This window comes from Hippocampus zosterae, chromosome 1, assembly GCF_025434085.1.
Source record: "Hippocampus zosterae strain Florida chromosome 1, ASM2543408v3, whole genome shotgun sequence".
Taxonomy (NCBI): Eukaryota; Metazoa; Chordata; class Actinopteri; order Syngnathiformes; family Syngnathidae; genus Hippocampus; species Hippocampus zosterae.
In genome coordinates, this window is record NC_067451.1 from 34,896,821 (window position 1) to 34,902,762 (window position 5,942).

The following is a 5,942-nucleotide window of genomic DNA, read 5'->3' on the forward strand; positions in this document are numbered from 1 at the left end:
CCATTCGATCCCGAGAACAATTTGGACCCAGACAATAACTTCTTCAACAACAAACAAAGGGTAACAAACTCTGACTATTACAACAACAACAATTCAACACTTATCTAAAATTGGAAAATGCACTTTCGGTAATACACTTAAACAGTAGAGGACTCTATAAAAACTTCACAAAAATTAAAGAATACCTGACTAAATTCAATAAATTTAAAATAATTGCCATATCAGAAACTTGGCTTGATGAAGATAAAACAACTGAAATGGAAATAGAAGGTTATGAAATGTTTGCAACTAATAGAGAAAACAAAAAAGGAGGGGGCGGGGTTGCAATATATGTAGACAAAGCACTTAAATGCAGTAAAATCGAGAGATTGACAAACACAATAGAAAACCTAATGGAATGTCTAACCATTGAAATACACAATAAAAAGGCATCAAATATCATCATAAGTTGCATCTATAGGACACCAGGAACATGTATTGACACATTCAATAAAAAACTAACAGATATGCTCAGTTACTACAACAATAAGAAAACACGAATAATATGTGGTGACTTTAACATTGACTTATTAAACCCAAATAGACACAAAAAAACAACTGACTTCATAAATACTATGTACAGCAACAGCTTTTTCCCAGTAATCCTGAAACCTAGCAGAATAACAGTTGACACGGCCACATTAATAGATAACATATTTATAAATAAGATTGATCATAAAATTGAAAGTGGACTTCTCATTAATGACATAAGTGACCACCTACCTGTTTTTGCAGTTTTTCATAATTATTTCGATAGAAAAGCGAAATCAACAACTCGTATAACAGAAATAAGACCCAACGTTCGATCGATGCCTTTAAGCAAGACCTAGAAAAACAAAACTGGACCGAGGTCTACTCAAACGAAGACCCAAATACAGCGTTTGAAGTATTTCAGTCTACCATAATCTCCTTATATAATAAACATTTTCCATTAACTAAAGTCTCCAAAAAGTATAAAGACCCAAGTAGCCATGGATAACAAAAGGCATAGAAAACGCATGTAAAAAGAAAAACATTTATATAAATTGTTTTTAAAATTCAGAACTGAAGAAGCAGAAAAAAATATAAGACCTATAAAAATAAACTAGTAAATATTATAAGAACCAGTAAAAGAGATCATTATCATGCACTATTAGAGCAGAATAAAGGTAACACACAAGAAATATGGAAAATACTTAACCAAGTAATCAGAAATAGTCCTAAAAAAATGGATTATCCAGAGTATTTTATCAAAGGCAAAAATACTATTTTGGAAAAAACTGCAGAAATAGCAACTGAATTTAATGAGTATTTTGTCAACATTGGCAGTAACCTAGCAAAACAAATTCCTGATCCAACAAACTTGTTTGAAATAGATAGATACATATAAAATAACTCATCCACGATGTTTCTTACTGCTGTAAAACAAGAAGTATCAAATATGATTCAAAAAACTTTTAAAAATAAAAAGTCAACTGATTGCTTTAATATTGATATTCTATAATCAAGCAGATTATAGAATATGTAGTGCGACCTTTGACGCACATATGCAACCTGTCATTCAAAGCTGGTATCTTTCCATCAAAAATGAAAATTGCTAAAGTTATTCCAATCTATAAAAGTGGAGAAAAACATCTGTTTACAAATTATAGACCAATATCACTACTACCACAATTTTCAAAAATATTAGAAAAACTATTTTCTCGCAGACTTGATAGTTTTATACAAAAGCATGCGCTGTTAAGTGAGAATCAATATGGCTTCAGGGAAAAACAGACCACCTCAATGGCAGTTATGGGGTTTGTGGAAGCAATAGCCACTAATATAGACAACAAAGAATTTACTGTTGGGGTTTTCCTAGATCTAAAAAAAGCTTTTGACACAATAGATCACAGTATATTATTGAAAAAACTAGAAAGATATGGCATTAGAGGTGTAGCTTATAAATGGATAAAAAGTTATTTAGAAAACAGATATCAGTACGTGCAACTCAACAATAAAAAAAACGAATCAACTGAAAATCAGTCAGGGGTCAGTGCTTGGTCCAAAACTATTCATCTTATATATAAATGATATCTGCAAGGTCTCAAAACTATTTAAATGTGTCCTATTTGCTGATGATACAACTTTCTACTGGTCTGGAATAAATCTGAAACAGCTCCTGACAACCGTAGAAAACGAATTAAACAAATTAAAAAACTGGTTCGACAAAAATAAATCGTCACTTAACCTGAAAAAATCGAAGTCAATTGTTTTTGGCACAAGACCAATCAAACACCAAGCTAAAATTATGGTAAACTCAATTGAAATAGAAAGAGCTTATGAAACCAAGTTTCTCGGATTAGTAATAGACTCAAAACTATGTTGGAAACCACATATCGATAACGTAAAAAGAAAAATAGCCAAGACCGTAGGGATGCTCTACAAAACCAAGGAAGTGCTAAATAAGAGATCTTTGTACACATTATACACTTCATTATTATTACCATACATGACCTACTGTGTGGAAATATGGGGAAATGCCTGCAAAACAAACACACTCCCTATTCTCAAACTACAAAAAAAAAGCAATTTGAATTATTAATAGATCAAAATATACGGAACCCACAAATCCACTATTTATCAAATTAAATACGATGAAATTTTATGACCTGGTTGACTTTAAAATCGCCCAATTAATGTACAAAGCACACAATAACCTGCTCTGCCAAAACATTCAGAAGTTTTTTGAAATTCGAGAAAGCAACTATGAATTAAGAGGTACCAACTTATTCAAAAAACTCAAAACAAGAACAAACATCAAGCAAAGAAGTGTATCTAGCAAAGGTGTTAATATGTGGAATAATCTCGAAACGGACCTAAAAATGAGTAAATCGCTTGCTGATTTCAAAAACAAAATAAAAAAAATAGTACAAACAACCTACATCAATCAGAGTTAAAATGATAAATTCTAAACATTAAATATAATGATAAATCAGAACTAAGTTGATAAATAGAGAAAGGTATTGAAATATCCATTATGAATACAAGAGAAAATTGACACAAGAGTGCCAGGGTGAGGATGTATATAATCCCGATACAAACCAAAAGTTGAGAAAATATCACAGTTAAGGGTAAAGTATGAGCCTTAATGGAGACTTCTTCTTACTTTTTCTTTTCTGATTGATATAAAAATGATTTAGTAGATATAAACACATAACGGGGTAGGACTAGATAAGTTTTTTTACTTCATCCTACTCCCTTGAACATAATAACTGTGTTGAATGAAGACTGATTTCTTTCTTTTTACTTTTTTTATCTACCTTATTTTCTGTCAAATTATTACTGTATATGTTTTATGTTCAATAAACAAACAAACAAACTGCTATCGGCAAATCCTATTTTACGTCAACATCAATCAGAAATAACAACCGTAATATACGATCCCTGTTCCAAAAAAAGATTTCAACAATCCCACACATTATTACCTACTGGTCTGGCTTTGTTAATAATCTAATTTGGGGAAAATCTGGTCTCTCCCATACAAATACCTCCTGACTAATAAAGTAAGTGAAATCTCTTTTAAAGTGATACACAAATACTATCCCACCAAGCATTATCTTCTTAGGATCAAGAAAGACATCTCTGTTGATTGTTCATTTTGTGGAATGTACCCTGAAACAATGGTTCACTTGTTCTGGTAATGCCAGTATACCAACACATTTTGGAATGTTGTATCCAGAGTTATCATTGAACATATTGACTCTGACTTTATGCTATACTGGAAAAATGTACTATTTGGGTTCTACAAAAATAAGGAAAAAAACACACTAAAGAAACCATTATAAATTTAATAATAATTCCTGCTAAGTTCCATATCCACAAATGCAGATGGAATAATTCAAAACCTATTTTCTTAATTTTTGAAGCAGAAACAAAGCAGTACCTGAGCTCTATTACGGATTCCAAAAACAAAAAATCTGTTAAGACTCTGGCTATATGTTCCTTATTTGAAATTTTTGTCTAAAAATCCCCTGGCTTCCTTTTTTTCTTCTTTTTTGTTTAAACGTTTGTAATGTGTATGTATTGGTAGCACGTTCGTTTTGTTTTGTATTTGCTGACAATTGTATTCTGATGAGGATCAAGCGGTGCAGAAGATGAATGAAGATGAATGTATTCTGATTTGTTCAATAAAGATTAGAAAAAAAGATCGGGGCGTGCCTTTAAGCGTCCTCTTACACTCCCACAGTACCCTCATTGGCGACTCGTACATGCTTGGGCGTCCTCTTACACGCCCACCCATCACTCATTGGCGGACTTCCGTATGCCTGTCGTCACTCACTCCGCCTTTTCTTTATATAAACAGCATGTCGGCCAGAAGCGTCTGAGTCATACTTTGGAACTCGGCTCATACACTGGACTCCCTGCAGTATAAGGCGTCCTATCCATTTTGGAGAAAATTTAACACTTTTAAACCCTTAGGTCCTTCGGAACAAAAAAACCCTAAGTTATGCGTTTTACAATTTGGAAATGATGTATGTTGTGTTATACAAACATTCTTTTTTTTTTTTTTTCAAACACTCAAAATGTTCAGAGGCATCTGTGCTATCCATACATATATAGTTTTTATTAGTTCTTTGGGATTTTTTTTGCCCTTTATGGACAATAAAGGCAGTACTGTGCTATGACTCTTCAAAGAAATCTATAAAAATAAAACCTGAATTGGAAGATGTCATATCACACAAGTAAAGCCATGATAATGTCAAAGAATTATAAAAAAAAATTCTGGATGAAAAATTTGTTTTTGTGGAAGTGCCGTTTTCATGAATATGTACAATTTCTAGTAAATGTTGTGAGATGTGATAACTAAGTCATTTATGAATATTTTTTACTTTCAACGACTCAAAATGTTCAGTGGCATCAGAGCTATCCATACACATATAGTTTGAAAAGGAAAAGTCACAACAACCATGTAGAATTTATAACAGAATTTATATAAAATAACCCACCACCAAATACAACAAAAAACAACAACACCTTTCAGAACCTTCAACAAATTTGGCAAATGTTCTTCATGTGTTTTCGGCACATGAGGGTTCCCCATTTGTCACATGCAGTTGATGCAATGCGTTTGTCTTTGCAGAGGCCACATTGCCTTTGCTTGGGTGAAGGCGCTGTTGCCTCACGTTGCTGCACTGCACCCTGCATCTCTTGCGGAACAGTTTCCGGCCTCCGACGCTGAACCTCTGGCATGATCAGTAAGTTGCCAAGCTCCTCGAGGAACAGCCGTCGCCGATATAATTTTTTTGCATGCCACGTGGGATTGACTTCAATGTACATGATGTATGCATTGAATGCCGAAACATCCAACATGTGGAAAAAAAAGGCACATTGGCCACCGTTGTGCTCGCCGGTGTGTTGGAATAGGTTCCACATGCCTGCAAAGAGAAACACACACAAAACATCAGATGACATAATTGACAAGACAGCTTTGATAAACAATTTGTGACAATGACAACTTGTGCTTACTTGGTCCAAGTGGTCCACTGCTCCCTTGGATTTATTGTAGTCCAGGACAATTTGTGGCTTTCTTTTGCCCCCGTTCTCCGTGGTTGACTCCTTGAGAAAGGTGCTGAACACCAGCACATTCTTTCCTTTCTTGGGAACGTGGGACACCACAGCCAGGTCCTTGGTGAAGGCGAAAAGGCTGAGAGGGGTTGCCTTCCTGCAATTTCAATCACCTTTGCGGGGAGCTCCGGCTTGTTCTTCCTAATTGTGCCCAACAGGTGGTTTCTTTTTTTTTTAGTTCCATTGCCAATGGAATGGAGGTGAAAAAATTGTCTGTAGTGACCGTGTGCTCTTCCAGTGAGTCCATGAGCCCCAGCACCACAACACATCCCGACATTCACCTCACGTGTGCCGCCTGGAGGCTTGCCGGTGTAGAC